We start from the raw sequence: 21089 nt of genomic DNA, 5'->3' as shown, positions 1-21089 counted from the left end.
ACCATTATTGATTTCATGTACCTCTACCATGGCCCTGCTGGTGGAATCGAAACTAGATAATTTAACTTCTGTTGACACGTTTGCTTTGGTAAGTCCTTTCAAACTGCTGGGAAGAGGAATTACTTTGTATTCTGGGCTACAGGAATCTATTCTTTATCCGCTGATATTTTTGGAACTGAAATGTAGTTTCTTATAGCATAGAACCTCAAATGGAACCCTGGGTAGGTTCCCAAAGTATGAGGTTCCTGGGTTAGCAACATCAGCATCACCAGGGAACTTATAAATGCTAATTCTTAAGTCCTGTCCAGACTCACTGAATCAGAAACTCTGGTTGAGGCCTGGCAGTCTGTGATTTGGCTGCTTTTTTTTTTGCAGTTTCTGGCTGGGGCTGGGTTTGAACCCGCCACTTCTGGCATATGGGGTCAGTGCCCGACTCCTTTGAGCCACAGGCACCGCCCCCAGCAGTCTGTGATTTAACAAGCCTTCCTGGTGAGTCTGATGCACACTCAAGGTGAAGATGATTGGTTTAGAGGTCATCTAATCTCCCCACAATACAGATGAAGAAACCAAGGCCCCGAGTTGTAACTTCTAGGCCTTGAACATTGCTTGTTTTACAGTAGGCAATAAAGAGTCATTTGTTCAATGAAAGAGAGGGAAAATGACTTCCCTAAAACAACATAGGAAGATAATGGCAAAACCATGTGCCACGTATTTTACATTAAATTTATATACTTTTTAAATTTTTTTTTTTTTTGTAGAGACAGAGTCTCACTTTATGGCCCTCGGTAGAGTGCCATGGCCTCACACAGCTCATAGCAACCTCCAACTCCTGGGCCTAAGCGATTCTCTTGCCTCAGCCTCCCGAGTAGCTGGGACTACAGGCGCCTGCCACAACGCCCGGCTATTAAATTTATATACTTTTTGAATAGGTACTATATTCACATGGTTCAAAATTCAAAAGCTTAAAAAAGATATACAAAAGAGTGAAAATTATCCTAACTAAATGCTTGAAAATAAAGTGAAAAATTATAGTAATTTTTTACAAGTATATGTGAAAAGTCCCCCTCCCAACCCCTCCTGGGACAATCAATCAGGTTCTCATATATCCTTCTGGAGACATTTTATGTGTATACAAGGATACTTGTACACAGTCCATTTTATACAAATGGTAACCTGCTAGGCCCACAGTTTAGCATCTTGCCAAAAGGCTATTTAAAATATATCATTTAGAATTTGGAAACTGTTCTCAGTAGATTAGCCAGTCTCATAGAATTCTTCTAATACCAACTCAGGATTCAAGCCTTTATTATTCTAACAAGGTAACTGTTTTGCTCATTAGGTATGTTTCCTATGGGGTAATTGGTACCAGAAGTTTTTTCATTCATGAGCTAATTAACAGAACTACCACTTTCATGTTTCTTCCATCAATTCCTTCCTTACAACAAGACTCCAGTAATTCAGAGTGAGCTCAACAAGGGCCCGCTCAGAACCCAAGGCATCCTCTACACTCCTTGCTCCTCACTGACCATCACACGGTCAAGCAACCTAAGCCTATGCCTGTCTCCCCACTGCTTGTCCAATCATGCCGAGGTAGGGACAGCAGCTTATCCATCTTGGGCCTCTAGTGACTGGGACACAGCAGATGTTCAACAAACACTGAACATAAATGTTGAATCCGGTGAATGAGGCCCAGAGCAGGTCATTTCACTGTCCAAGTCCCAGACCTTTAACATTGACTAAGGGACAGAATTTACTATTTTCTATTGAAGGCAGAGTGCCTTCAAGCACCAAATTCCGAGAGGCTGTGGATAGTAACACGGCTTGACAGGGACCTCCTAGCTGGGAGGTTGACGTACTTTTTCTGTATAGGGACAGCCAGTAAATATTTTCAGCTTTGGGGACCATACATATGGTTTCTGTCATAACTCTGCCATATGTAGCGCAAAAACACATTCTGTATATAAGTGAATGGGCGTGGCCATGTGCCAATACAACTTCATTTGTGGATACTGAAACTTGAATTTTATATAATTTTCACGTTGAGATAATATTGTTCTTCTTTTGAGTTTTCTTCAACCAATTAAATATGTAAAAATCCTTCTTAGCTCACAGGCCGTACAAGAATACGCATGGGCTGGACTTGGCCTGAGCCATGGTTTGGTATCCCCTGTTCCAGAGCATCAAAGTCTCTCCACCCCCACCCTTGCTCTGGGGGCATCAAGAGACAGGACCACAGTCTGCAAGGAGGATGTCTGTCCTAGGGGCCATCCTTTGAACTGGAGAGAGAGACAGAGAGATACATCAGGAGAGGAAGTTGACTTTGGCCAAGGTCTCAGCAGGACTTGTTTGCTTACAATTCAGAAGGGATAACACCCTGCTACCGCCAGACCGCCATTGCTTGTTTGAAGAAGACAAACCAAAAAGATTTTCCTTTTCCAATGCTGAGCCATCCGTTAGAGACTGTATACATAATTCCCCAAATGCCTTGGCTTGTGTTTCAGTCAAGCCTTCCTCTCGGTCTGTCGAGGAAGCTCAACCCTGCTCCCCTGGGATCTTCCTACTTCAGCTCTCTCCAAACGCCCCAAAGGAGGCAGGAGCCAAGAGCAGTTCCTAGTCTGAAATTCCCTTTTTAGCAATGCTGTTATTCTAAATGCTTTCTGATTAGTCTCCTAAATAAAGCCAGTGGGTATTTTATAATCCAGTAACCTGATTACCAGGGACATGTGCTGCCAATGACAGCGGTTAGGACTAAATCTTCCTCAGTGCAGAGTGACCACCTCTTTCTTATTCCTTCTTCGCCCCACTGCTCCTGCCCAAGGCTCACGCCAACTCTAAGCTGCAGGACGATTTTCAAGGCTCCATTTGGGTGTTCATTTCTCCAACCTTTAATCTCACCCTGTGGCATCAATTTTTCCCTTCAAGCCCTGGGAATCAGAAAGAAGCCTAACTTACAGCCTGCAAACCTGTACAACGTAAGGTTTAGACTTTGCTTCTATAGATGGCTCTCCTTCAGGAAAGAGACTGGCACCATTTCACTTTTTGGTGTGGAGGCTCGTGGTTCTCACTGTCATTGCCATCCCTCCTCTGGGCTGGCAATGGTTCTTTACCAGCCACTTTTCTCCCTGGCTGACATGGGGTGGTGAGGATGCTGAGGCATGGGGAGAGAAGTGGGTGCCTCAGGAGTCTGGGGTGGCTTCCTGGAAGAGGCAATTGTGGTCTAAGTGGGCCTTGTTGACATATTCCTGGCCACAGTTTTTTTAAACCACTTTCCTCCACAAATTATTAGGACTGGGGGAGATTAATAATATGGGCATGGACAAAGTTACAGGCAATGGAATAGACAATAAGTGCCCTGGGTTTTGGTTCCACTGATTCTGTGTAACCCTGGGTAAGTCATTTGTCCTCTGGATCTCTGTAAAGTTTTTATATATCCAGATAACTGTAGCAAAGATTTTTCTAGAGGGAGCCTGAATAAACTCCATGAAATCTCTGCCGCATCTTTTATCGCCTTGTAGAGACTGACGTTCAGGGCTCTGTATCCAAGTTGGTATTCACAGCACAGACCCAATGACTGTCTAGGGGGCAACTGCACAGAGCACAGAGACCACTGTGTCTCCATCCGTCCTTTCAGGACACACAGAAGTCAGGGGAGGGGGGCTAAGCCAGTGTAACTGATATGACCGAGTACTTCCTATAGGATAGATAAACCACCCTGAGACTAGAGTGGTCATGCTCCAACACAGCCACCTGGAATTAATGTCCTCACATCAATACTGACACAGTTGTGGGCTATGGTTTGACAGAGAAAGTGGCAGGACACAAACGCGTCACAACCCAAACTTACTGCCCCTTAGAGGCTAAGGGGCAGACGCAGTAGGCCCTGAGGGGAGCGTGCCAGGGACAAGGACCACTCCGGCCTGCCTGGCCCCTCATCCTGGCGATGGACAGGATGACAGCTGACCCAGCCCAGAGGTCTATGGAGAAGACAGTGCAGCAGACACCTGAACAGTCCACACCCATGCCCCTGGAGGGCCTAAATGCTGCTGCTTACATGTCCTCCTAAGTAGGAGCTGCTAAGAAAACCCTAGACTCAATCTGTACCCACACTGAAGAATGACTTTGTGCCAGGAGAGATGAAGAGGTCAGGGCCCCAGCCTCATGAGGTTTACAGTTGAGCGAACTAAACCTCACAGCTCGGACACCAGTAACTGTGCCCCGCCTGTCCTTTATCTTATTCTGTACAGAGTCACAGGGAAGACTTTCTATGTCAGGACTGCTACAGGGTAAACCTGTTCCTCTAAACTCACGATCTGGGGCAGCAGGAGGCTTCTAAAAGACCCCAAGGAATGTCACAGGAGACAATAGATAAGAGCTCCTGGAAACCCTAGGCCTCACAGAGTGGGAGCCACCATATGAGGCTTGGGCCTCACAGGAAGGTGGTCACTCCAGCCAGGGTCCAGGAGGTGCAGCAGGAGACCCTGGCTGTTGGGGACTCATGGAGGGTCTCTATAGGGCCACTTGGCTGGAGGGGTCTGGGCCCAGGGCCCTTAGGAAGGATCCTCTACTCCTGTCCCTGAGGACTTGGGGCATGAAGCCTTCTGAATCAGCACTTGGTATTATAGCCATCCCCATAGCTGTCCTGGGCAGGGCAGGGCAGGGCAGGGCAGGGCAGGGAGAATGGGAGGAAACTTCCCTCTGGCAGCTCTGAGGGAGCTCCAGCGAGCATGGAGATGGAGGGGAAGTGGTGCTGGCAGGGAGAACAAGTCCCCTTGGTCCCACCCACAGCCTCGGAGTGAATTAATTTAAGAAAACACAAGTCAAGCACCCAAGGGCTCTGCTGCTTTTACTCAAGCCGCATACCTAGCACCATGGAGCAGAGCTGCCAAGAAAGCCTCCAGCAGTCAGCAGCACAGATGATAATGGGAAGGGGGTGGCAGGCACTGTCACTAGATCCTGGACATGCACAGTGAGGTGGCACCAGCCCTTCAGACTTTCTGGGCCTTAGGATTCCAGGTAGGCTGCTATGGTTAGGGACTCAGCTCCCAGATGGATTAGCTGGCTTGGCTTTGGTGTGTGGCCTTCATCCAGGAACTCAGAGAGAGGTAACCTGGGCAAGTGACGTGGGGAAAACCACTCCCCTTCTTTCTAAAAAACAACTGTAACAAAGCAGCATTCCTCGTGTGCAGAACTGTGCAATGGTGTTCTTGTGTTTGGGATCCTGGTGGGTCTCCCTTGGCTCTCCTGCCTGCATTTCAGACAGGAAGCCCTTGCGGAAGGCCCAGCATAGCCCAGGTTATGACGTCAGTGCCACACTCGGGCATTCTGTAAACACCGGCAGCAGCTCTGAGCCACATCCTGGGCAATGCCACGGCCCCAGGCTTTTCACTCGAGAGATAAGGGGCTCAGACAAGCAATCCCCTTTTGGTGGGCCCTTTTGGCTCAGAGTTCTAAGGTTTTGGGGGGAATTCTGGGAGTCAATAAACAAACCCAAGGGAGCTCAAGTGTCAGGGCTGGAGGCCTTCCCAGCAGGACTTCCTGAGTCACTCCTCCAGGCCTCCATGGATCCAGTTCTGGCCTCCTCACAGAGCCCTGGTAAATGTGACTATTGCTCACCCACCATCTCCCAGCAGGCTGGACTCCCCCAGGAAGGGCAGAGGAGCCTGTCTTGCTTACTCGGGGCCTGACAGTGCAAGCACTTAGCAGGCATTGTCCAGCGAGGCCAGGAAGAGGCCTTGAAGTCCATGCCTTGTGGCCCCTGGGGTCTGACCCAAGCACCTGGCTGCCCCTGGCCAAGTCTCCTTTGTCCTTCGGCATGCCAGAGGAGGCTGGCCTTCTCAGTCGGATGACAGGGCCCCCTCACTGGAGGGTCTAGGAGAAGGAAGCCTGGTGGGGAGCAAAGAATGATGAGACCCCAGAGCAAACTGAGCTGTCTTCCTCAGGAGACGCGTTGACAAGAGCTACTGAGAAACAGTCAGGAGGACCTTGTTCCAAACTTGTTCCAAAGCACAGCACGCCAAGTTTAACTCAAACTGTGTTTTAATTTACAAATAATTCTAAGAACTCAGTTTACAGAATAAAGGCAGACGCGAACATTCTCCCCCACCTGAGATTCCCACTATTAGGAGTCTTGCTTGTGAGTGGTTGGGGGGGGTGGCGGTTACCAAGATTGGCTTCCGGCAACCAAGAGGCCTCAGGGAATAAGGAGGGTTTCTCGGTTTGCTCCTCCTCACTCTCCCCCACCCAGAACCCCTCCAAACCTGCCTGCACTTGCTCAAGACAGATACCCTGTTGGTCATCAGCCCCCATTATCACACTGTCCCAATTTCTTGCCAAAACAACTTCCCTTTGCTGCCATGAGACCAGAGGGCTAAAGTGATTATGTCCACCAGGGGTCCCCTGCAGCTGAACTGAGAAGACAGAAGTGGGGTCTAGGAGCCTGGGGCAGTGAGGAGAGTGTGAACTGCAACCCCCAGCTGGAGGCCCTGCAGGCCCAGGCACGCATCCTTCTGTTTGCTGGGAACATTACTCTAACAGACTCTGTCACTTGGGTGTTCTGTTTTTCAACTAATACTAGATTTTAAGTTCCACAGGAAAAGAGCTGAGCCTTAATACCTCTTTTTCTTTTTTAAAAAATTTCTTCCTCTCTTCTCCCCTCTCCCATAATGCTAGAAAGTAGATTCACCAGTGCAGTGCTAACGAGTTGGGTCGCGATGCTGCTGAGCACCTGGGAAGGAAGAATGGCAATGAAGACTAACCTGTACTAGGCACCAAATACAGGCCCGGCACGGGGCCAAGGCCCTCACAAGCCCCTCCCAACAAGCCCATGAGGGGTAAGTGCATCCATCATCTTTACAACCTTACCAACCTCCTGGTGACACCCTGTGATGAACAATCTCAGATATGTCCCTTACGAACCTCTCTGGGAATTTCTTTAGGATATGCACTCAGGTGGTGGAGGAGGGTGTGATGGCTTCTGATGTGTCAGTTTGGGCTTGATTTAACCACCCTCCTCAGAATTCCCTTTCTAGAAAGTTGGTTAAAGCAGAGACTCATAGAAAATGACCCGTAGACAAGGGTATATACTTCAGTTTTGTTTGAAGAACCAAAGACTGAAAACAACCCAAATGCACATCAATAAGGGATGGATTAAAGGGAAAGACAGAAAAACCACACGATGAGATATTATGCACTGGTCAAACAGAGCAAGGAAACTCTCTATGAACTGATATGGAAATGTCTCCAAGGTTAAGTGAAAAAGAAATATGCAGAACAGTGTGTTTAATATGCTTTTATGTAAAAAACCCCAGGTAAATAGAATACACGTATGTGTATATATAGGTGTATAAATAGTTCCCTTTTGTTGTATGTGGTAGTTGTATTCTATAAAGTCTCCATGAACACTGAATTACTGAACACTGAACCCACTGCTCCTAGGGGAAATACAGGGTTAGGTTCCTATGTGCCTCTGGTTGCAACATTTTCAATAATTGATCAACCTATAACCTCATTGTATGTGTCTGTTTGAAAGACATCTTATTTAATACCTCTTTTTGATTCATTGACATTGTACTCATGGACAACAGTACTATAGCTCAGACCTGCTGCACACGTCATCTAACACACGTCAGGCACATCACAGTACTCTAGTGGTTGAAACAGCAGACAATACTTCAGCACTATAACCTGGGGGCCATTTTAAACAGTGAAATAAATAACAGAAAGTGGGAAAATGCAGCACTAAATTGATGTCAAAAAGAATGTTTTTGCATAGCATGAGCCCTGAAACAAGAAGGCAGGGTTGCAGGCACGGTGGCTTGCACTTATAATCTTGGCAACTCAAGAAGCCAACGTGGGAGGACTGTCAGAGGCCAGGAGTTTGAGACTAGCTGGGGCAATATAGCAAGACCCTGTTTCTAAAAAAAGAATTAGCTAGGCATGGTAGCACATGCCTATAGCCCCAGCTACTTGGGAGGCTGAGGCAGAAAGATTACTTAAGCCAGAAATTCAACACTCCACTCAGCCTGGGTGACACAGGGGTACACCATCTAAAAAAAACAAACCAAAACAAAAAAATACCACCCAAACAATGACGGCAGGGTCGCTTTGCTCAACCTCAGCTGGGACTGTCCATTAGGCTACTCAAAATGTTCATTGTTCTGTATATGTCCCTAAATGACCAAGAAAGCACTGTAAGTATTGATTTTGTAGTTACAAATACATTTTAAACAGTAGGGAAATTTGCAAATATAGAATCCGCAAAAAGTGAGGACTGACTGTATATTTATAGTTGCTTGTATATTCATAAAGAAAATCTGGAAGGATCTAAGAAACTAATAGTTGTAGGGAGGTGGTAAAAACTGGGTCAACTGGGGGGAAAAAGACTTCATTTTATAGCTTTTGATATTTTTCTATGTTTCGAACCATGTGAACATAATACTTCTTTAAAAAAAAATAAACAGATATAATAAACAGCAGGAAAAAAACCACAAGTAGATTTAAAAATAGCACATTCATGCCTTCAAAATTTATTTTAACTTAAAACACAAATCTCTTGCTAGTCTTTTGAGGCAGGGTCCCCGTCTTTGCTCACAGATCCGTGGAGTTCTGAACTTGGCTTTTACGCATAAAGCACCGATAATGCAACATCTATCATTTTTTGGTTTGGTTTCTTTACAAAGGAGCGAGAAGTTGAGGACACTGGTGAGGGACGGGCAGCATGGAACCCTCTGTATGCTCCATTCTCTCTCCCTCTAGCTCCCGTCTTTAATAGTTTTCTGGCTCACACCTAATTTGGCAGCAACTCTCTTTTGGTGGCTTTCTTTTAGCACTTCTTTCCAAAGCACTCCGCAGTGCAAAATTTGAGTGGCCCCATGCACATTCCCAGATGAGGTAGAACAAGATGACTCTTTTCACAGGAACGGCACTTCTCTCTTGCATTCATAGTTCAGCTGCATCACATTTAATTAATTGACATAATTATAATAACAAGCACAACTGGCATAAGCAGTTTGGGGGATCTGCAGTCCCTGAAGACATTTGGGGGAGTGGGTGCTCTGTTTGGGGGAGTGTAGCCAGGGATGGAGAGGGTCAGCTGCCACTCAGCTACACAGAGGCTGGTAAAGGACAGCTGCGCTTGTGTGTGAATGTGCTTTGGCATGGGGCTGAATTGTGCCCTGGTATTGCTTTTCCTGCATTTCAAATGTTAATTATGTATCTACAAATCAGCACCCACTCTTTAGCCAAAGAGCTGGTTCCCCTTCTCAGGGGAAGGCTGGTGGGATAGGCTTTCAGCAAATGTATTCTAAAGTGAGCAGACCTCTTTTTTTCAAAGGCCTCCAAGGCCTTTGGATTTGTGAGAAAGCTGACATTTAGACTTCATATTTTAGGAAAAGGACAACAGACTTGTGAGATCTCCTCAAGTGTCTGGGATTTAATCCCCGGTCTGACCCCAGCTACTCCAGGCTGCGGCAAAGCCCCCACACACTTATGGACCATGGGGCACCTCTGCTAGCCAAAAGCGGAAGAGGCCAACACCCATGACCTGAAACCACAAGGCCTTTGTCTTAGTAGATGACCCTGCCTGCCACTTCACAGACAAAATGGGGGCTGCAGGCCTCTGCCCACTCTGCGTCCTGTCCCTAAACAACTTTCATCTCTCCCCTTGTGCTCTCTTCTCTCATCTGAAATGGCTGGACGCCCTTTTCCCAGAAGCAGATTTCCTGGGGTCAGAAATTGAGACCCCAAAAGCTCATCTCCTCCCCACCCCTACTCCCTTCCAACACCTTATTCATTCCTGTTGACCTCTCCTCCTTAGCGTTTCCCTGGCCATCTTTTCACCTAATCTGTGATAATCTCTTCCAGTACCTCCAGTACTCCCTTGGCCAACAGAGTTCAATGTCTAAACAGCCTGGCCTGGCAGAGGAGGCCCACACAATCTGGCCTCACTACCACCTTTCCGGTGATTCCCCTACCCATCCACCCACCCACGGGCACCCTGAGAACCCGTCCTGTGAAGCCATGCAGGCTTTCCAGAGTGCTGGTCCTTCTCCTGAAATATTTTCCTCTGACTCTCTATATCTGGGGTCCTCAAACTGCGGCCCGCGGACCACATGAGGCGGTGTGATTGTATTTGTTCCCGTTTTGTTTTTTTACTTCAAAATAAGATATGTGCAGTGTGCACAGGAATTTGTTCATAGTTTTTTTTTTTTTTTTTAACTATAGTCCGGCCCTCCAATGGTCTGAGGGACAGTGAACTGGCCCCCTGTTTAAAAAGTTTGAGGACGCCTGGATATGCTCCCCCTACAAGTTCCTGTTCAAACCTATCATCTTTTATGATGTCTTCCTCAATCCGCAGCCATCCACTGAAATAAAACATTTATTGAGTGCTGTGTACCAGGCACGGTGGATATGATGGAGGTGGGAACAGACATGGTGTCAGCTCTTGTGGAGCTTGTGGTCTGGGGCTGTGTGTGTCTCACACACACACACACACACACACACACAATTCTTATGCCTGAGATGAGTAGCTATAATAAAGGGCCATGACCTTAGCAGAAAAGTCAGGGAAGGATCCTCTGAAGAGTCACAGTGATGCTGTGACATGAAAGATGAGGCGGACTTAAACAGGGGAAATGGGGTATAGAAAGCTGTATTCCAGACAGAGTGAAGGACAAGATGGGCAGAGGCCTGTGGCAGTGGGAACATGGCAGACTTGAGCAACTGCAAGAAGGCCAGGGTGCAGGAATGCGGGGGAGGGCAGAGAGATTACACCAGGAGTAAGACCAACCACGGCTCTCGAGGAAAAGGAGCTTTATCTTTAGCCAGAGAGCACAGGAGAATGTTTTTCTGTAAATGACCAAATAATACCTACTTTAGGCTTTACAGCCCAGAGGCAAAACAGAGGTATATATATATATATTACACAAACGCACATATATACATATTTATTAATAAGACAAACATTTCTACAAAATATAAAAACTGAATATAATTTATTATAATACAGATCTACTAATGAGAAGAATGAAATTATTTTTTTTGAGGGATAATTTTTTTTCCCTCTAAAGGGAAAGTCAGTGTTTCCATATCATCCAACATTCACCTTGAAAACCCATTTTTAGCTCATGTTCTGTGAAAAGTCAGGCCATGGCTGGATTTGGCCCCTGGTTTGCAGTTTGTGCACCCCTGGTGCAGCCAATGGATTGGAAGAGGGTGAATGAGGATGTGGGGTGACTTAGGTTTGTTATAGTGCAGGCCAAGCAGCTGGGATGAGGATAATGATGACAGGGTATTTTGGGGTGAACCAGACCGCATTACTGATGGAAGGGGTAGAGGACTATGGGGCGGGGAATGTCAAGATGGCCCCTGGATGTCAGGCTCACATCTATGAAGACTGGCAAAGCTCAGTTTCAACAGGAGTTGTCCCTGAGGCAGCTGGACGAAGGGTCCAAAACCCAGAGGGGTTCGTGAGGCCCCTGGCAATAAGCAGCAAATGAAGGCAGGGACATGAGGAAGAACGCCCAGAGAGCCAGCGAGAACGGGCTCTGACCAAGTCTGCGCATCTTTATTACGTCCCTTGTACCCTGTCTGAAACAGTCATTTGCCTCCTCTGTCAAACTGGGACCTCTTTTAAGGTGGCCTCCTGGTCAGCATAACACGTGATACCCACTGGGTGCTAACGACTCAGCAGAGGAAGGGCTGGAGGGGAGACCTGCTGCTTCTACAGCAGACACGGGGCAGATCACGTCAATTCGCGAGGGACGCCGACTTCCCCTCCTGCTCTGCTGAGCTGCCCCACGCCAGTCGCTGGCCTTCCCAAGAACTGCCTTTGATAAGGGTCACTGGGCCCTTCCCCAGTCACTCTAAATCATCCAGATGTGTGAGCGCTCACACGCATTTACACACAAATCTCCTCCTGATCAACCCTGGGAACATGATTTGTGGTGATGGTGTATTGACAACACACCCATCAGCTGTCAGCTCCACATGTCTAAATATTATGTCCCATCACCCAGAACACCATTTATTTTTAATTAAAAAAAAAAAAAAAAGTTAAGCGGCAGTCCCACTCCCAGCAAGGAAGGAAGAAGAGGGAAAAAAAAGCCACGGGCTAAAGAAAATAAATTTTTCCTTTTTTCCCCATTCCTTTCCTTCATTTATTTATTTATTTTGAACAGAAGAGTAAAAGGCTGGTAGTTCCATCTCTCTTTTTTTTTTGTAGAGACAGAGTCTCACTTTACCACCCTCGGTAGAGTGCTGTGACGTCACTCGGCTCACAGCAACCTCCAAGCTTTTGGGCTTACGCGATTCTCTTGCCTCAGCCTCCCGAGCAGCTGGGACTATAGGCGCCCGCCACAACGCCCGGCTATTTTTTGGTTGCAGTTTGGCGGGGGCCAGGTTTGAACCCGCTACCCTTGGCATATGGGGCCGGCGCCCTACTCACTGAGCCACAGGCGCCACCAGTAGTTCCATCTCTTTAACAGCCCTGGGGTGAGGAGGTCAATGCTGGGATTGGAGCATGGTCTGCTCTACTGACTACAGGGTGTGTGTGCTTGACATCAGTGAGTTCAAAGACCAGTCTCCCTGGGCCATAGCCACAAGACCTCTGGCCCAATGTCTCTGAAGGGGAATCAAAAAATTCGCAGGAAGGTGTGCATATCCTGACGGCCAATAGTAACATTCTAGAAAATATTGAAAGCATGGACCTACACTATGTTGGTCTGTTCCAACTCACAAGTTGAAACAGAATTGTTTCCTCTAGTTGAAAAAAAAGATGAGGAAATTAACATGCAGGGGGTGAGCTTCCCAAGGTCTCATAATTGGTGACAAAAGGCTGGGTCCCCAATCTTTTGAGGGGAGGGCTGGGCTGGGCCTTCTTATGGCAAAGGATGAGGCCACTTTTGTTATTCTGCAGCCCCCCTTGTTCACCCACTGCAGAGATCAGCATGAAGTTGCTTACCCCCTTGATAAATCCTTCCAACTTTTACCCTTGATTTCTGGAGGGTTGAGGAAAGCTAGTATAGACATGGCCCATGCGTCAGGCCATCAACTCCTAGCAACCTTCAACACTCAAGCATTTAGCCATGAACTTGGAAGTGTGAAAAAGAAGCTGATGCACTTTATACACACACCCTCACCCTCAAAGAAGAAAGTTCTAGTCTTAAACGCCTAAGCTCCAGTTATCTGGATAATATTTTACTCATCAGGAATATCTCACTGGAAAGAAACAAATGGGTTAGGTGGTACTATTTCCTTACAGAAGCACCAAGAGCCTGGCTCCTAGAGTCAGAAGAGCAGGGTTTAAATCTTAATCTTCCACTAGCAAAGTTAGTAGCCCTCATTTAACTTCACTTTTGAGCCTTAATTTTTACATCAGTATAAGAAGAACAACAATACCTGCTGTTCCAGGTTTCTAAGAAGATTCAGCAAGAGAATGTACTGGACACGTGTGGCTCCCAACGAGGACTAGTCTCACCGCCTGGGGTAGGGCTTCTGTTGTTTTGTTTTGAAATGGGTAGTTTAGATCAGGCTTAATGACTCAGTTGTGATTGATTTGCTTTGGTTATTTGTTTCCTGGGCAACTTTTTTTGCCCTCTCTGTCTCTCTCAATTAACAGAATGCTGTTTAGGGGCAGGAACTGCGGGAAGTAGACCCGGGAGGGACGAGAACATAAGCCTCGACAGCCTGTGGCTCCTGGGGAGGGGGCAATGACCTTACCCTAACACCTCCTGTCAGTACCAATGCACCAGGTCACATTCATTTTTATGTAGAAGGAAAATCCTGAGACAAGGAAAGGCTGAACTGCGCTCGGTGTATTCAGTAGGCTGAGGGGGTGAACAGAAGGGTACAAATGCTCATGGCACTTGCTTGTTTTTGAAGGAAGCTTCCAGGGGCAGGTTGGCCTTCAAGAGAGAGGGGAAGGGGAAAAGGTTCTACCTGGGCTGGTGCCATTCAGGGGATGCAAGAGAGGAAATCTGAGTGTGGCCATGGGTCAGGCCTAGTTTTCCAACTTGGTGACAACAGTGGTGTTGCATTCTCTGGGGTCTTTTTCTCCAGCAGTTTAAGACCCCAGGAAAGGAAAGAGAAGTAATTACTTAGTGTCCATCTAAAGCTTAATAATATCCATAGTTATCATAAGTAAAGAAGTTAGAGGGGATATACCTCAGTTACCTGGAGTCACTGCGGTCCCCTCCTGTTTCAAGAGGGCTATGACCTCTCAGATTCCAGAAAACTGGCTGTTTCCTTACTTTTAGTTATAACCTCTACTCCTGCTTAAACAATCAGCCCCCTTTCAGGAACTGGGACATGCTGCCTGGCAGGGCTGACCTAGGGAGGCAGGTGTGGGGTAGACTCTGGGGCCACATCTGCCCCCTAACCTGCTGGCCAAATGTCCCCCTTCTCACCCCCATGGAAGCTCTTTATTCCCTCAGCACTCAGGACAGCCTCACAGAAAAGAAAACATGAGGCCAACCTAACCCTTACGGCTTTAGGTGTGGGGCACTCTGCACCCATGATTTCTTTGTAAGGCAGACCCACCAAGAAGTTATATTCCCATTCTGAGCTAACCTATGGCAGCTCCGAGGGAGGAAGGTTTCCAAAAGATCACACGTGCTGGCAGAGTCGCAGGCGCCTGTCCCAAGCCAGAGAGCCTCCAGAGACCACAAACCACTGCTACTAGAATGAGGCCAGAGCTGCTACATGACTTGAGTGTTCTCCAAAAATACAAGCAAGAAGGTATCACTGAAATACAAAGAAACAAATTCCTGTGTGTTTCTATTTCATCGATAAAAATGTCACAGCTTTCTCTGAATAGTCTCATTTTGTCCTCCTCCTTTTCCTCCCCAATCTTGGGCTCCTGGATCTAAACCAAGTCTCCCCCTCGCCTCTTGATTACATACACACAGATTATCTCTCTTCACCGGACAGTCACAGGAAATTTAAACATTCTCAGATGGGGTTCTTCTAAGCCCACTTCCCCTGTCCTCCACCCCCACTCTGCACCCAGTTGCTATGTTTTCAGGAAATGCAAACCCAACATAAAGATAACCCGGACCAAACAGCAAAGGAGACTGGCCCTTGTGACCTTGCTGGGCAAATGACTTCCCTTCCCTGCTTCTGCAGAATGAGGAGCTCCCCGTAGTTCTGACCTGCTAAGGCTTGGATGCATGAACCTCCCCAGACCCTGCCTGTCCCAGGACACCCAGAAGTCCTAGGCTGGGATACTGAGACAATAGGGTTTTTCACCAATCATACCTGGTCCCCAAGGATCTCAGCCTATGGGGGTAAAGAATGCTGGGAATGAGGATACCTGGATGTCCGTCTCAGTTCTGCCATCTTATGGAAAAAGGAAAGGGAGTGAAAGGAGGGAGGTATCAGAATGGCCTTAAACTCTAGCTATAATGTTGTAATTGCAAAAAATAGAACAGATATGAATAACAGTATAATAAATGTTATTACAGTATTTTAAGAAAGGAGACAACCCAATGGGGAGGAGCTGATGGCCAATCTCCAGCGTGGAACTTACAGACCTGATGTAGAACATATTTCCATTGGCTTCTCTGTGACTCTGCAAGCACAGAAGCCTTTTGCCTGGGTGCCTTCTGCCTCTATACCCACCACTACTCCAGCCCCTCAAACTCCTCAGACGGCCCCAGACAAGATGCACTGGCCCAGCAAAGTCACAGGACCAGTCTCCTTTTATGTTTGGTCTCACTTCTTCATTCTGGAAATGGTCTCCATCTGTATCTAGGACAACCACTCTTTGCATTGTAAAAGGAGAACTCAACCTGGGATGCCACCTGATGAAGAATATTTAATCTACCAGGCGAGCTCTCCATGGGCAAGACCAGTTGGTTGGTGTCAGTCATCAATCTGGGCTCAGAGCTCTGAGTGGCTAGAGTGAAGGAGGGGCAGGAAGAATGAATCATTATCAGGACAGAGGCTGTTAATAGACTTTGAGGTTTGTTGGTGGGGATGCAGGGGTGGGGTGTGGAGTGGGGTAGACATGTGACCTCAGGCAGACAGGCTTGGGCCCTCAGCTGGGTGGAGAGTATCAGGGTATCATCTTAACAGTCAGGAGGACAAAGAAGCCCCCTCCCGAACTCCAACAGCATCCCTGTTCAGTCTCCCTAACAAACTTCACCCTTCTATGTATTTGAGCAATGCTTAGAAAAAGAAGACAAAAGAATGGCTCCAGATAATTTTTTGGTACTCACGAAAGGCTGAATTTTTAAAGAACTGCTGTTTTACGAAGGTGAGTTGGTGGCCCAGGTGAACTGAGGCGCTATCAGAGATACAGAAGCCACGTGCAAATACATTCAAGACCTCCCTGTTCATCAGCCAGGACTGGTCAACACTTGGGAAACCTGATAAAACACAGTCCAGCTTTAGCTGCAGGACTTTTCAGGGCTGTGGATAATGGGAAATGCCTCTCCAAGTGGTGCCACAAAGGCTATCTGTGGGGCTGGACAATGGGTCTCACTGCCTCATGAGGACACGAATCTCTAAACCCCAGTTCGCCTCACTTCTACACCCAGGATGCATGAAGCTCCTTCTCCTCCTAACCGCCTTTAGGGCCGGCTCAAATCTGGCTCCTCGGGGAAGCCTCTCACCCCTCAAGGAAATAGTACTTTTCCTCCTTGGATAGCCACTCTGACAAGGAGGAAACAACCTTATGAAGATATTTTATCCTGTATGCATTATTTTGGTGATAAGGGCTTTTTCTTATTAATAGCCTTTAATTTTTAGAATCCTAGCAACTTATCCATTTTTTATACAACTTGCCCACCGTACAGGACCCAGAGTCACTATGAATAGACGGTGCTGGAAAAAGATAGACAACAGGAAGCGATACACATCTGGAAGTGACATAAAGCCACTGACTGTGGGGAGCACGTGACGCGGAAAGTTTTATGCCAGCCATATGAGTGGAGGTGAATGGACACTGAAGCCCCTTCTCCCCTGCCCCATCACACTGGAAATGTGTCTGCAGAGCAGCAGCGCCATTCCTTGACCTGGGGGCTCTGCAGGAGGAACCTCCCAGTGAGTGGTGGCGGTGGCTCCAGCGCCACATGGCGCCACAACACAGGGCACAGTCTAGAGGGGGAGGGGCCTCAATCAGTTGGGGGGGGGCTCAGTCCCACTTCCAGGACCCTCTCCTGGCTTAAATCCTAAACAAAACACTAGCAGGCCAGTATGTTCTATCTTCTCTCAGATGATCTTTAAAAATACTCCAGTTTAGGGTGGCGCCTGTGGCTCAAGGAGTAGGGCGCCGGTCCCATATGCCAGAGGTGGCGGGTTCAAACCCAGCCCCGGCCAAAAACCAAAAAAAAAAAAAAAAAAAAAAAAAAAAAAAATACTCCAGTTTGAAGGACATAGCAGTGAGGCTGGGAGCCCTACATTTACACTAGATTTCTGTCTCCATTTTCATTCCATTTTATAATCTAGCTTTGTCCATTTAAAAACATCACTAAACAAGAGCACTGGTCTTGAAGTAGTCTGTTCCCAGTGATAATTACCACTGACCACGGGCTACGGCATCCACACTCTGTGTTGCCAGCTCTACACGTTATCATCTCATTCAGTGCTTCAACAGCTGTCTACTGCCCCCACATTACAGATGAAGACCCTGATGCTCAGAGAGCTTAGGCCAGTAAGTAGCTGAGCCAAGTTCAAACTCAGCTCTTTCTTCCTGATCTACAAAGCCCCAAGGTTAAACCCCTGTGCTCTTCCCCTCTGAAAGGCACACCACCAGGAAACAGAAAAACCAACAGCAGGAAGGCTGGGAAGAGGGAGTAGGAAAGAAGGAGGAGAGAGCAGCGTGAGCAGGGGAGGAAGCCAGGGTCTGCACGAGAAGCACACGGGCTCTGGCTTTGGGTCCAGGAGCCCTTAGCAGAGCGGGAATGAGGCAGGAAAGTTGCTGGTGACCACTGGAGAAGCAAGCCACAAGGTATGCAGAAGCCATTTCCTTTCTCAGAGAAGATAAACAGTAGATTCATAAACAAATTTTACTAAGCTGTCCAACTATTTGAAGCATTTTGGTAGACACTCATACCCTTTGTAAGCATAAAGCTCATTCCCCACGAATGGTCAACAGTTATCTTGGGGAGAGAGAAGGTGTGAAGAGAGGCTAGGAAAGGAGCATACTGTCTCTGAGTCCTTCGCCAGCTAGGCCTGGGACTGTGGCCAGTTATGTAACCTCTCTGGGCTTTGGTTCATTCTTCTGGGAAAAAGGAACACTAAAAAAAAAAAGAAAGAAAAAGGAATATACATTCCTGCCCAACAGGGCTATTGTGGAGAAGCAAAAAGATGTACTTTCTGGCAATATGGCCGACCACATCCCCCACTCAGCTTTCCTAACTGAAACAATTAACATGCCCAATAAAGTTTTAAATATAAAGACTGAATATACATTCTTCAGTTGGTATAAACAGAAAGACTCCTCAAAGACCAAAAGAGACCAAAAGCAGGAACTTGAGAGGTAAGCTAGTACCAAAAGCTGGCTGAGGGTTTCTGTCAAACACCAGGGATTCTAAATTTCCCAACGAGAGACTCCTGCATAAAGCTGGGACTTCAAATGTCTCCCCTCTTGGTGAACAAGAATTAAACGCACAACACAAAAGGACACTATAAGGAAACTTGACCTTGGATGAGCAGAAAGGTGGAAAAAAATAACTCTCTTGAAAATTTATAGTCATGAGCTGGACTTGACACAGGTTGCTAGTCTGAATTATGTTACTTGAGTAGCCAGAAAGTCTTTAGCAGAGAATTAAGTTCAGGTGATTTTTGACCAGTAGTGCCTCCGCACAGCCAGCAGAAGTTAATACAAATCCTCTCTGAATACACCAACTTACCCACACCTCAGACAATCCACAGATAAAGTTCCAAGGAAAATGAGCAGCTCGCAGGAAATAAGGCGGCATGAATACTCGCCAGCAGAGACAACAGATGGCAGAATCAGACCCGCAAAGGCTTTAGGTCCTGGAATTGCTACACATAAAATTATAAAATTTCTAAAGAGCTAATTCAATATTTTAAAGAAATAAAATCTTCAAATATGAGCAAGAAATGAGAAATCAGAAAAAATCACCAAGATTTGAAAAATAATGGACCAGGGTAGCCCCTGTGGCTCAAGGAATAGGGCGCTGGCCCCATATACCAGAGGTGGTGGGTTCAAACCTGGCCCTGACCAAAAACTGCAAAAAAAAAGAAAGAAAGAAAATAATGGACCAGAACTTCTAGAAATGACAAATAAAGGAAGTGACAAGAAAAAAAAAATCTAGTAGATGGATTGAATAGCATTTAAGACCCAGAATAAATTAAATAGAAGATGGATCTGAAGAAACTATTCAGAGTTCAGCATAGACCAAGAGATGAAAAATACAAGATAACAGGGTCGGGTCTAATTTAAGTCTAAGTGGAGTTCCAGAAAGAGGTATTAGAGAGAATGAGGAAGTGGCAATATTCAAAGAAATGAAGGGTAAGAATTTTTCAGAATTGTTGGAAGACATAAATTTTTAGTGCTAGTAATCCCAACAAAACCCAAACAGAAGAAATAAAGATAGAGAAATTTATACTTAGACACACGGTAATCAGTATAAATCACCAAAGAAAACAACAATCTCTAATGCAGCCAGAGAGAATTATCAGAAATATCCTTCACTTATGAAGGAACAGCAGTTAAACTGACAGCCCATGTCTCACAGCAACATTCAATGCCAGAGGCAGTGGAGTAACAGCTTCAATGACCTAAGAGAAAATAGCCAGTAAAGCTACCATTCAAAACTGAGAGCAAAAGGCATTCAAACCAAACCCAACCGAAACAGAAAAATCTTGAGAGAATTAACCACCAACAGGTCTTCACTAAACGATAAGGCTAAAGGGTTTGTTTCGGGCAGAAAGAAAACAATCCCAAATTCATGAAAGGATGGTTAGAAAAATATATGATAAACATAGATAAATATTTCTATAAAAATAAGGATGTCTAATGTGTAGGGAAAAAATAGGGTAGAATGAAAACATAGCATAATGTAAGTATATGAACTGGAAAAGGTATTAGAATTAAATTGGTTTACTATTCTTATATTGTTTGGAAGGAAAGGAAAGACACTCCTTAATTTCAGACTTCAAGTAGGCATGTAGTTTAAGGCTAGCCTGGGCAACACAGCAAGACTCTGTCTCCAAAAACATTAAATACATAAATAACTGGGACAACCATTGAAGAAAAAGACATTGAGCGTGTAAATTCCAAATAAGAAGATGAAAAATGGAGTGGGGGAAGGAAGAATGCCTCAACCTAAAAGAAAGAACAGAAAAAATTAAAAGCATATCAAGATGATAAAAATAAATCCCAATTTATCGATAAGATACACCAATTCTAAACATCTATGCACCAACCAAATAGCATTGCCTTAAAACATACAAAGCAAAAATTATGGCACTGCAAGGAGCGACTGACAGACCCAGTGGGAAATTTTAATACGCTTCTCTCACTAATCGATAGATTAATCAGACAAAATCAGAAAAGGATATACTACAGATGATTTGAACAGCACAATGAACAAACTTACCTTAATAATCATATGTAGAAAACCATATCCAATAATTAAACAATATCCTTTTTTTCAAGTACTATACTTATGGAAAAAAGTACAAGAATGAAGACGCGCACAGAAGTAGCTCAATGAATGTTACAAACTCTTTTCAAGGATCCAGACCCACTTTGTTCTAAAAAAGACACAGACCTTTTATCTCTTTTGTTCATCAATCTCTCTCCAGAGTCTAGCACAGGGCATGTCACAAGGAGGCTTTCAATATTCACTGAAGAAGGAATGGCAAACGATGGTTCTCTGTTGAAGACCAGCAAGACAGACACTGGAGGTAGTAAAGCCCTTTCCAACACGGAGGGCATGAAAGGACAGGTGAGCAGCCATCAGTTTCGGTGAGAATTTGTTTTTATTTTCATTTATTTTTTTTGAGACAGAGTCTCACTATGTTGCCCTTGGTAGAGTGCTGTGGTGTCACAGCTCACAGCAACCTCAAACTCTTGGGCTTAAGCGATTCTCTTGCCTCAGCCTCCCAAGTAGCTGGGA

The 21089-nt window shown here is 46.0% G+C and overlaps 1 protein-coding gene across 13 annotated transcripts in view; it reads right to left on the bottom strand.

Moving 5' to 3' along the window:
* TRERF1 (transcriptional regulating factor 1) overlaps positions 1-21089 on the bottom strand; it is a 211549-nt gene that overhangs the window by 45178 nt on the left and 145282 nt on the right. The window contains exon 1 of one of the 13 annotated variants that reach the window (XM_053602218.1): positions 20742-20855. The exons of the other annotated variants lie outside the window; for them this stretch is intronic. The gene's annotated coding sequence lies outside the window, so the exon portion shown is untranslated. Of the gene's footprint in view, positions 1-20741; positions 20856-21089 lie in introns of those variants that run through there. 13 annotated transcript variants of the gene reach the window in all.

The sequence above is a fragment of the Nycticebus coucang genome, chromosome 9, assembly GCF_027406575.1.
Source record: "Nycticebus coucang isolate mNycCou1 chromosome 9, mNycCou1.pri, whole genome shotgun sequence".
Taxonomy (NCBI): Eukaryota; Metazoa; Chordata; class Mammalia; order Primates; family Lorisidae; genus Nycticebus; species Nycticebus coucang.
The sequence above is the reverse complement of the archived record's forward strand: the minus strand, read 5'-3'. Positions and strand labels throughout refer to the sequence as shown.